Below are 12,030 nucleotides of genomic sequence, written 5' to 3'. Positions count from 1 at the left end.
ATTTGTGGCTCAAGATACAGATGCAACCATCTGTTCTACGGTATGTTTTTATAATCCACATAATCTACAACTCAATATATACCTTAATTTCCAATGTTAAATGAAATACCTTCACTTATATGTTTTCTGGATGTGAGATGAGAAAAAGAACAACAAAATGAATCAAACTGTAAGACAACAGTAATATACTCAGAAAAATATAACAAAAGGGAACAGAGTTAAGAGCAGTCCTTAAATGACTAAAACAGTGTGTTATCAGGGAAATTTCATCGTTTTTGCCTAATAGTTGATACTTCCTCAACTAAAAAGAGACATGCATACAAAATTAACTGTGTGAGATCCACAAGGTATCTATTGAAAATGGGCATCATCTAACAATATCTGTTCCCTGAGCATCTTCAGCTAAGCAAGTGAGCAAGGTTCTTTGCCAGCTCAAACATCAATACACTTCTCCGTGGGAAAATGAGGTCTTATGGCTAACAGCACAGGTTGGGAGACAGAAGACTTGAAACCCATTCCCGGTCCTGATAGGTTTCCTGTGTCAACTTGGGCAAGTCTCAAAACGTCACTATATCTCAGTTTCCACATGCAAAATAAGGATAACAACATTTCCCACCCTCGAGTGGTGTTGCAGGGAGAAATGTATTGTCTGTAAGATGCTTTTGAGACTTTTAAATGGAAGATATTACAAAAGAGCAAAGTGTTCTTAACTAAGTTCAAAATTAACTAAATATTTCCTAGCGCTGACATACAGTAGAATAATCAGCAAAGTTTAAGATTCTAGGTTGAGAGTGCAGTGCTGGTAAACAGACAGTCGTCTTTCTCAGTAAATTTTAAAAAGTCCATCTGATCCTGTGAGAAGATAAACATAGAATCTCACATATATTACAAGTTATGTTTCAGGGCATACCTATATTAAACCAACCATTACATCCTGGTATCCCTAATACCCATTCTGGTATAGCCTGGTATCCCTAATATTCTAAGCATTTTTATCTAAAAAAGTGTAAAAGTGCAACAAAAATACCACTACTCTGAAGGATCTTTTTTCCCCTATCCATTTTTCCGATGTGCTCTAACCCAGCACAAGCCTCATACATGTGTCAGTATGAAATAATTGAAGAAACTAGCAATGAAATTAAAACTTACAGCCATAAGTAATCAAAAGCTATGAGGAAAACTTGAGAGTGAAAGCAGGTAATATAAAAACGTCACTTCCCTTCACATTTCTTGTTAACAGTAAATACTGGTGCTTAGCTGAATCCATAAGTCTCAAGTACATTCGCCAAACTCAGAAAACATTGTTTTTCTTAATTCTCCATTTTGATGTATATCATGTACAATATTTTATGCCTTTAAAAAAACAATATATTAAGCCACAGGCTGAGTGAATGCAGGACTATTACAGTAACTCAAACTATGTTATCTCCCCTTAAATTTTACTGGATGTAGATAGACCAAAGCAGAATTTGCAAGGATAGAGACTTAAAGACAATGTCTTTCAAAATAGTCTATGTTATAGTTGGTGTGTGCTACTGCCTTAGTGGACTAAAGTGACTCAAGACTGTAAGCCATACTTTAGGAATACAGCATTGCAATTCAGATCTTTGGTCCCTCTAGTTCAGCATCCTACCTCAAGCACTGATCATCAATATCTATTTTTGTCTGCTGAACTATTAATGTATCCATCTAGTCAGCTGTACAAAGATGTAAAAAAGGGGGAAGGAGAAGGCAAGAATGCTACCTTTGCTCTGTATCCAAGGCAAAAATAAAGCTGCAGGTGTAAGGAATAAAGATAGGTACTTGGGTCACCTCAGTTAGATGAATATCTGGTCGTCAGGCTATAGAAAGATGAAATTGTCAGGTATTACAAATGAGACAGCTAATCAAACATCATATTCACGTAAAGAAAATAGGACACCAGTCTAATGTTAAGAAATATTTTTAAAGAGGAGGCCAAACTAGAAAACAATGTTTGAATCTATAGATAGAAGGGCCTACGGAGCTGTCCATTTGGAAAGAAATAAAGTACAAGGTAGGGGTAAATCCATTTTCATGTCAAAGTTTCAAGTCATTTTACAATTACAAAGACATGCTTTTTAACAACTATACCTTGATCAGAGGTAATACTAGAAAAAGTGACATGAAAGCATAACTTCAGGTCACTAACTCCACAGGCAATCTTTTCCATAGACAGCTCTCAATGAATATTCAAATAAAAAAGGAATGAAAAATAGATCTGATGTATCTAAAATTTAAACAGTTTCATTTACCATGAAATTATTAATTACAGTTCTCATTTATTACAGCACTAATCAAAAGAAAACTAACCTGGCTACAGAATGGAACCTTCCTTTCACAGTTAAATGACTACAAAAGAATTCAGCTGAAAAAGGATATAGATAAAAACTACCATGTTGCCATTTGGTATTACCATGGCAACAGTTACACAAGCACTCTCCTAAGTATTTAAATCTGACAGTTTCACAACAACACTAACTGAATGATGTTAATGCTATATTTTGCTTTACTGCTCAAATCACACACTATTAACCATTTTCTTCATTCTTTTCAAGAACTAACTCTTGGTCAGAGTACTCTGACCAAGCCTGTAACCTTGAATGACTTATCTTTAAAAAAGGTCCCTTCAGCATAAGAAACGCTCATGGCTATGCCTTTATGTAGTCTCCAAGGTTCCACCTAAACCACTTACATTAAGCTTTGTTGGAGTAAAAGCTGAAGAGTCAATACAGCTAAAATCTTTGATAGGTTCTCTCTCAAAGGGTTATACTCTTGCAATAAATGGTCAAGAAAGTAATATAAGTATGTTTGAGAAAAGGATGTAGTCTGTCTAAATAGAGAAGAGAATTTATGGGGATATCTTCAAAAAATCCCTTGAGAGACCAGAAGACAGACCTATCATCTTTTCCAATCTTGAACCGTATGCCCTTTGCCATTTTCATCAAAAGAATATCGAAGGCAATCTTAACTCACTGGGGACATCAAAGGAAAGGCAAGTGTATAAATAGGCATAATTTAAACACTTCCTCCTCCAAAAAAAAAGAGCAAGTCTTCAAAACATTTCACACCTACTACAGTGTAAAAGATTAAATAAGTATTCTAGCTTTTATTTTGTTTTTAATTCTGAAGTTAACAATAGGATAGTTGAGTGGTCAATTGTCAACAAGATACAGTTTAGCACGGTAGATGCTCATTAGCAGTAACGCGTTGGTGTCCTTTGCTGTGTTGCTCCTAAACAGCTGTTGCTGTTAAGGGAAATGTCAATTCACCATAGGGAAAGTGTTCCCAGGGGAAATGTTGATCATAAGCAGCGGTTGCTCTTACAAGGTGTTGCTGGTCTACTTGTATGTATGTTAAAAAGAAAACTGATAATTCCAGTAACTAATCAATTCTCTGAATACTGATTACAGATACCTGAAATCGAAGCACTCTATAGCCACAAACACTATTAGAAGCTTGCAAGAAAGTAATTCATTTCATATTGCCAACACAAAAGATTATCAAAGAGTTAAGTACCCCCTCCTGTTAACACTTTTCAAAACGTCATACTAGGTTAAAAAGCAGTATGATGCCTTGGTTCATAAAACCACTAAATCCCACAAGCTCTCTTTTAAAAACAACAGCTCTTCTTGTGAAAATGCCAAGTGTTCCCATGCCTCAGTATGCTTCAGGCTTTAAACAACAAAAAGTCTGACCACCAAAAAAAAGCTTTGCTTAATAAAATACTAGATATCTTTGCCCACAGGAAACACATTTTGCTGAACTGTCAATTAAATATTTCATATATGCTGCATTTGAGGAAGTGGAGTTGTAAGAAACATCTGGGGGGGGAAAGGAGGGGAGGAAGGGAGGTAGATTGCATGTCCCTTGTATGATTTCCATGCAGCATACATCACCTCCAATACAGATGTGAACTTTGGCATATGAAATCAGCCTCAGCATTAACAGCCATTGTAACTACAGTCCACAGACAGTATAGCATAGTAAAGCAAGGTAAAAGCACTGTGGAAATAGCCATATGACAGTCGCTCTAAATTTTAAGTCAAATGTTAGTACTTCCACTTAATAGAAAGGCCGGTCTTCTTACAGGCATTCCTCTAAATTTCACCTAGACACTGATTTTTTGTAGACATAAAAATTCAACTTAATTATCTAACCTTGTGGAAAAACCAATTTACTCCATAGCATCTTTTAAAGCATTGTGTTCTTATAGATTGTTTTTTAACGTAGAAAAAGATAGCATTTTTATGTTTCAATATTTGAAAGGAACAAGGCTATAGTTCAGATGTGCTTTTAACATTACTTAATTCAGATGCTAAACTAAGTCAATATCAAGCATACAGCTGAGGGGACAACTGACACACCTGGTGCTGAAAAAGCATATTGTAAAGCTTATTTTGTAAACATATGGGTACATATAAAAATTAAATTTGTTCTTGAAGTAAAAGATACATCTAACAATAAATATTCTCTGATAATTCTGTTTTAACGTCAATGGGACTTATCAATTTTTTAAATTATGGATCCATTTTCAAGTGTATACAAAAGACATTTTACTACTTCACCACATCCAAAAACACAAAAGAAATAATAAATGCTTATTCTGTAGAAGTTTATCTATTAAATGTTAAGAGTTTAAAAGTTAACTCTTTTCTTCCCCGCCTTCCCAAAATATGATGGATTGATAATTACAGAATATGGTCACAAATATATGAAAGCATTATTCAGTAATGGTGCTCTCAATCATAGAAGTTAAGACTCATGTAATTTGTTCAAGGTTAAAAGACACAAAAGTTTCCATCTATTTTTAACATTTAGACTTTTCAATAACTGGTGAAACACTTTTCTTCCTTTCAGACAATCTGCTTTCTACATCCAGTAAGATGTGATTTATTTTCTAGTCAAGATTTAACTGTGAAGATTGATGTTGCAAACAAACCTGTTATGTCCAACTTTCATTAACGCTGGAAACTAAAATCAAAGGAAGGAAACGAGAGCTCAACTAAAAATTTCAGGATTTAAATCTGAGTAAAGAATAAGTATTATATGTTCATTATCCCTGTACCATATGGTTTAAAGAAAAAAATATGATGGTGGTCCCATTACCCCACTTTCTCTCTTACAGTCAAATGACTGCAGTGATTTATTGTCTAATTTTCACACTAGTAAAGCGGAATGGAAAAACTAGCAATAAAATGTATGATCGCGAGAAACTATTTCTTCCCCATCTCTTCTTCTGTTCATCTAAACAACCGTGCACAATTGATAATTATATAAAGTGTATATTCATATCTTCCAAAGAAGTCTACAAATTTTTATAAGATGTCTGATTTTGTTGCATAAAAAGCTTGTCCCAAAACTATATTATCTGGCTGCCATACCTATACTTCAGCACTTCTCATTCTGTAAAAGAAATAAATCTGTCATCATTTTAATATTAAGAGTTTTCCATTAAAAATGTTGTTATTCTATATCACCCTTCTATCTTGCCACAGTCAAAATCCACACCTTGAGTGACACAGTTGTACTGAACCAACTCCTGGTGGGAGCTGTGTCGATGAGAGAGCTCTCATTGACAAAGCTACTGCTTCTCAGGGAGGTGGAGTACCTACACATTGATGGGAAGCCCTCCCATCAGCGTAGGTAGCGTCTTCACTGAAGCACTACAGTGGCGGCACTGAGGCATTTTAAGTGTAGATAAGTCCAAAGGCACATGAACACACAAATAAATATACATACATACACATTACATATACACACCCACACACCGTATATGTGCAAGGCTTTGTATCACTGGGATACAACAGGACCCACAGAGACAGAGACAAAGAGACGCATTTTTAAGGATACAGTACTATCTGTTACAGCGTTAAGGATGCTTTGAGATTTGCACTTAAAGCATGAATAATATAATATAATATAACCTCTTCTACGAAGGAGTAAATCTTAATTATTTTATGAATTAAGCACTTTTAAAAAAATAACATCTTGCTGAATTTTGGTAAATCTACCTGTTTTAAAACCCTTCAACGAAGAAATTAATTACGTTTCAGAGCTGAAACCTGATTCAATTAGAGACACTTGCAAAACCTTTTCAGTGCTGGGATTTTAGCCACTGTAAACCCTTAAACTAGAAACCATTTATATTGGTGCATTGCGATTTGCACATGTGCAGCTTACCTTAGTCTACTGGAGTGGAGTTCCTCTCCTCTGGCCTTCATACATACCTAGGGAAGACTTCTTGACCATTTACCCTCCTTACCCACTGCCCATGAACTACCCCCTTTCAGAGCCCAATGCCCTCCCAACCCACTTTTCTGCTGGTAAACCATAAAAAATTGTGTACCTAAGAAACTTATGTGCTTATAACTTTTGCAAGTTAAAAACATCTTAGGGTATCAAAAATTTAAATATTTTCCAGAGATTTAATTTCTCTTAAAAACAGCAAAAACAAAATAAAACAATAAAACCCCCACCCAAACCAGATGAGCACATTCTCTTCCCTCTTTTGTGCAGGTTTCCTCTCCTAAAAGAGAGATTCCAACACACACACCACACACCCTTTTTTTGACATATGCATTCAGAACACAGGCAGTCTAAGTATTTCTGATGAATCCCATCCTGTAGCTCTCAAATGTCTTGATGTCATAAGGGCATCTAACATTTCTACAACTGAAGGTCCCTACAGAATGGCTACATACAAGCTGGACTGTCCTAGGTGGGATCAGAGACTGGGTGCCAAATCACAGATTACTTTGTCTGCTTAAAATGTCTTCAAGTAAGGTCAGCTGGACTTGGTTTGTTTGAATTCGATTACACTGTAGCAATGACTTACGTATATTGAAATTTTAGTCTAATGAGCCGAAATGCATCATTAAAATATTTACCTACTTTAACTGTTCATATTACATTTTACAGAATAATTCAGATTATACAGGATTATTCCTCCTATTTATGCAAAACGTTTGGCTAAATCATGCAAAAAATGGAATAGTAGGAAGAATGAATTAAAAGCAACAAACATCGTATCTTTAAAAGGTTAAATAGCTTAGAATCTGTGTGTCTATGACAAATCGTAGAAAGATTTAGAAAAAATGCTACACAAGCATTTGATTGCTCAAAGAGAATTATAAAATTAGTGGATGAAGAGAAGGCAGAAGATCTATTATAGCAATGTTAGAGTACTTGCTCAGGTAACTCAAACATTTGAAAAATTACTTCAAGCTAGCGTGGACAGGAGCACTGTCACATGAACATACAAGTGGCTGAAATACTATAAATTGAAGGTGATAACATCTATATATCTAGCTGGTGTTGAGAGATATTTAGGAGGTTGCTGCAGATTCTGCTATAGGATTGGTTTAAATTAGCACTTAAGTAGGATATGCAGGTAAACAGTAGTAACCACCACATTAAGTTAGCATATATTGTATTAAATGAAAACAAGTTCTGCAACTCCAGTAAGGATAGAAATATTAATAAGGATACGATTCTGTCCTGGAGGTCATGATTCTGGCCCCTGCTGAACAGCTGATTGGCAGTCAGCCCCCGGGTTGCCAAAGCAAAGGGCTCAGCTCACCAGATCAGTAGCCAGGTTGGGTCAGCCCCCTGGGGCTGGACCAGCCGCCTCAGCCGCTGCCACAGGAGCAATGGCAGGGCTGAAGCATCTGCAAGCCCCAGCAGCAGTCTGTTTGTCCCTCTTGCCCCAGGGTATTTTTAGTAAAAGTCACGGGCTTCTGTGAATTTTTTATTATTGCCATGACCTATCCCTGACTTTTACTAAAAAATACCATGACAGAATCTTAACCTCCTTGAAAATATTTCAGGTTAACAGAGACAAGGAATAAAATGAGATTCAGCCTCATAAAACATTATCCAGTACATGTCAGGAAAATAATCCCAAATATTCAATGGAGGAAGACACAAAGCAGCAACACAAGAGTCTTACAAGAGCTACCATCAAGTCTGCTGGGGCACCCTATTGCTTGAGACTATAAATCTATCCTGCACAAGACACTCAAGAATATCCCAGAGGGAACAATCCTGCATTGGCAGATAGTTCAAAATGACTACTGTAACAAGTCTTTTCCATCTCTAATTCTTACAAATCCATTATCTAATTCAGTGTTTAATTCCCAAGAAGTATTCCTCTTACTGATCTAATCCTTAAATGATATTACTATATAAAGCAATGAGTTGGTTTCATTCATTTGTAAAAATAGGACAGTCTCCCATTAGCATTGAACAATGGGAATAAAAACCTGAAAAAAGCAAGCAAACCCAAAATGTAACTGATCAAAGATTAACAACAGCAGTGATCAATCCCTAAAAACACAAATGAGATGGGATTTGTTATGACAAAGGAAAGATAAGATGTTTGAATCTGCTGTTAAAAGACTTTCAGCACAGGGAGATTAGACCAGAATCAGAAGAGAAGGCTGGGCAGGATGAGACGGGTTGCCAAGAATCCAGGACTCTCTGGAAGAACACAGACTCTTCAGAACCAAAAACAGCTGAGGAAACTCAGCGACAGCCTTGTTCAGATTTGTTATTTTTCCATGGATCTATATATCTTTTGTGCTTTGTCTATAAGAAAAAGAATGGTTTAGAAGTGCCTTCAGAAAGTCAGTGCATTACTGTAAACTAGGAGAGAGCTCTGGGGAGGGCATACTTAAACTATTGGGAAGATTTGAGACGGGGATCCGCACTGGTCTTTGGGCCTATGGCAGCTGGACCTTTGAGTCCCACACTCCACAAAGACATATGAACATTATATTCTGTACCCTGGGAGTGTGCCTGAAAGACCAGACTCAGCAGGCGTAAAAACACATGTGATCGACATTATGGGTCACTTGCAGCCTGGAGACCATCCACAAGTGGGAGCTCAGCTAGGGCTGTAACAGCATACACGAGAGAAACAACACTAAAAGAAAAATCTATCAAGACAGACCTGGAAAAGAAACTGATACACAGACTTGAAGACAAAGGCCTGGTCTATACTTACTGGCAAACTCAGAAGCAGTGGACTGGAGTTATGCAAGCTACCAAGAGTAGCTTGCGTAACTTACGTCAACTTCCTAGTTTCTGCATGCCGTCTCCACTATGCTGCGCTGACGGGAAATGTGTACCCATCGATGCAGCACTACGCTTTTTGTGGAGGTGGTTTTGCTAAATCGACTTCCAGATCAATCCAACAGGTCTTCACTTCTCCTAAATTGATCCGGATAAATCGATCCGACAGTGGCAAATTTGCTGTCGTTAGTAAAGACATACCCTAAGTATACAGAAAAAGCTTACTTAGAAAATCCATCTTTGGCCATCGGAGCCAAAAGATTACAAAACAAAATATAATTTACAGCAACAAGTCTAAATTTACACTAATGTAAAACATATTCACTATGGAACGGAGTGGATAAAAAACAATGATTTTTTTTTTTTTAAATAAAAAAATTCAGATTTTTTATTTAAATCAGATTTTTTTTTAAATCAAAATACTAAATTTCTCTCTCATTTAAAAAATAGTTACAATTAAAGCTCATCACAAACATGCTAAACCTACATTTAGTCTCATAAAAAATGAATTAATGGCTCTAGTCTGTCCAGCCTAACTACCAGCTCTTGCTTCTTGAAAGTTCTGGGCTTTCAGTTCTGTTTCTCAGCAGACTAAAATCACATGTGCAAAGAAAGACAGGCTGGTTAGGATTGTTGTTGTTTTGCGCTTATGTGGTGGTGAAGCTGGGCCAAGCAAGGCAGAGGAGTTAGTTAAGACACTGTGTTAAAGACAGAGAGACAAAGGACGGAGGCAGAGAAGAAAGGAACAGTGGAATGGACTGGAAAGAAAAAGGGAAGACATTCAGTACACACACAGCTTCCTATATTCCCCCACACTTTTGTCTCAGAAAAATTGTCATGGCTTCTGGGCATAAGAGAGACCCTATCTGGGAATATTTTGAAGAAATTCCTTTTCTGGGTAAAAAAAAAAAAAAAAAAAAAAGAACGTGTCAAGTGTGAGCAATGCAAGAAGGAGATGCAGGGCCTAGCTGCAAGAATGAAACATCTTAATGAAAACTGCTTATTGGGAGAAAATGATGTGGATGAAGGTGAGGCTATGTCTGAAGAACAATGTGGATCAACTGCTTAGTAACTTAAATAATTCACTTTGCAGTGCATCATTCTTCAAGACTCTCTCTGCCTTTTAGTATAAGTGTGATTTAACAAGTAAATTCCCAAGTTGTTTGCTATGTTAGATGTTGCTAGAAAAAAAAGGTTTAGCTGAGCTAATCCTTATAGCTTGTTTAATTAGTTAACGAGGTTTAGACTATCACCCAAGTATATGGTCCAGAAAGCTGCAGTAAAAGAAATCTAGAATTGCCCATTGACACTGGGTGTCATTTTCTTATTTTATATTACATAATACATGCCCCTTATTTTGGAACATCATGGCCACAGTCTTAGCTTTTTTGGTAATTTGGAATCGGAATTTAAATCAATCCACCCTGCTATGGAATGAGTAGCAAAGTGAGTAAACAATGTGGAAAACAGAAGAAGGAAGAAAAGACTCAAACAACGTCATATTGTTCAAAAAGGAGCTTTAAAAACAACTCCGAGAAAACTTTCATCTCCATTCTACCAAAAAAAATTTCAGAAGATTTTTAGAGGATAGAGGGCCATCTGGAGAGAGAATATTTTGGGAATGCAGGTGGCTCCAACCCTCTGTAGGCTGGCCATTGAAACACCATCCACCCCATGAACTTCTTAGCCCCTCACAGACAGGAGAGAACACTGTTTCCTTCTAATTCTAATCAATATATTTTACATCATATTAAGATGTATTCTCAGCATCAGATTTTTTAAAATTATACACATTGTAATAACCATATGGAATTCCTATTCATATGTGAATTAGTTACAGTTTGTACAATTTAACATTGAAATTAAGGGAAGGTAGCCTTAAAGAGCATAAAGTAAAGCTGCACTAAGATCTCAAAAAAGATTCTATGAACTGAAAAGGATAGGAAAGGAGTCTGCTGGAATGAAAGAACATATCCAAAATTCAGCCTAGGGCACCTTCTCACCATACACATGCCTGAATCCATGTCTGTTATGTGGTACAAATATGAAAGCTGGCCTCGATAAATACTTTTTTCCAAAATCACAGTGGGACAAGATTTCTGAAGGTGGTTTCCTTTCATGCAATTTGCATCTATTTACTTGTTCTCATCTGAATTACAGGCACTCTTGAGTATTGTGCCTATAAACCCAATTGTGGGCACAAATAAGGCAGTCAATTGTATAAATATTCTGATTTTCAGGTTTAAATTTTAAAGGTGAAATTTGTAAGAACTGGAAGAAATTCTTGGAAAAGACCAGCTTTTAAGCAGGCTGAAAATAAGGCAATATGCTGAATAAGTTTAGGATTTATTGTCTTCTATCATTTTTATTGCTGTAATACATGTGATCTTCTGTAAGTCTTTCTATCCAAGTCCAGCTACGTTTGCAAATTTTCTCCATGTAGTGAAGCATAAAGTGAGATTTTCAGGATCTGAAATTCTTTAACTTATACTCTACTGTAACCGCACATAACACCGCACTAAATTACAAGTTAATTTATATGCCTACATGAGGCAACTGTACATATTATCAGCAGTTAGTTAAATTAACTAGAACATAAGCAGTAGAATACTAGGTGCAATGTGTATTAAGCACATTTTGCCCAGAAGTATTCCACTGAGTTTTATAAATAAGAATAGAACCAGAACAGGTTATGCAAGCAATTCATTTTCTTAAGACATAACTAAATGACCATTAATACTCTTTAACGTTGCAATTTGTTTGTCCTATACCCAATAATTCCCCAATGTTAGCTAGCAAGCAGGACTGCAGCAATGCAGTGCACACTCCAAACTCCTTGCTCTAGAATATACAAGGAGACTTGTGCCGAAAGGGGTTTGTAGGAAAGAAAAATAAGAAATTAAGGAGTTGGTGAAAATTTAAAAAATAATAATAAAG

At 36.3% G+C, this 12,030-nt stretch overlaps 1 protein-coding gene across 1 annotated transcript in view; it reads right to left on the bottom strand.

The window, feature by feature from the left end:
• Positions 1 to 12,030, bottom strand: part of CDC73 (cell division cycle 73) — a 142,257-nt gene that overhangs the window by 66,584 nt on the left and 63,643 nt on the right. The window lies entirely within an intron of this gene.

This window comes from Emydura macquarii, unplaced genomic scaffold (assembly GCF_026122565.2).
Source record: "Emydura macquarii macquarii isolate MOO-44397 ecotype Brisbane River unplaced genomic scaffold, CSIRO-AGI_Emac_v2 contig_3477, whole genome shotgun sequence".
In the NCBI taxonomy this organism is placed as follows: domain Eukaryota; kingdom Metazoa; phylum Chordata; order Testudines; family Chelidae; genus Emydura; species Emydura macquarii.
This window is presented reverse-complemented; position numbering and strand designations above follow the sequence as displayed.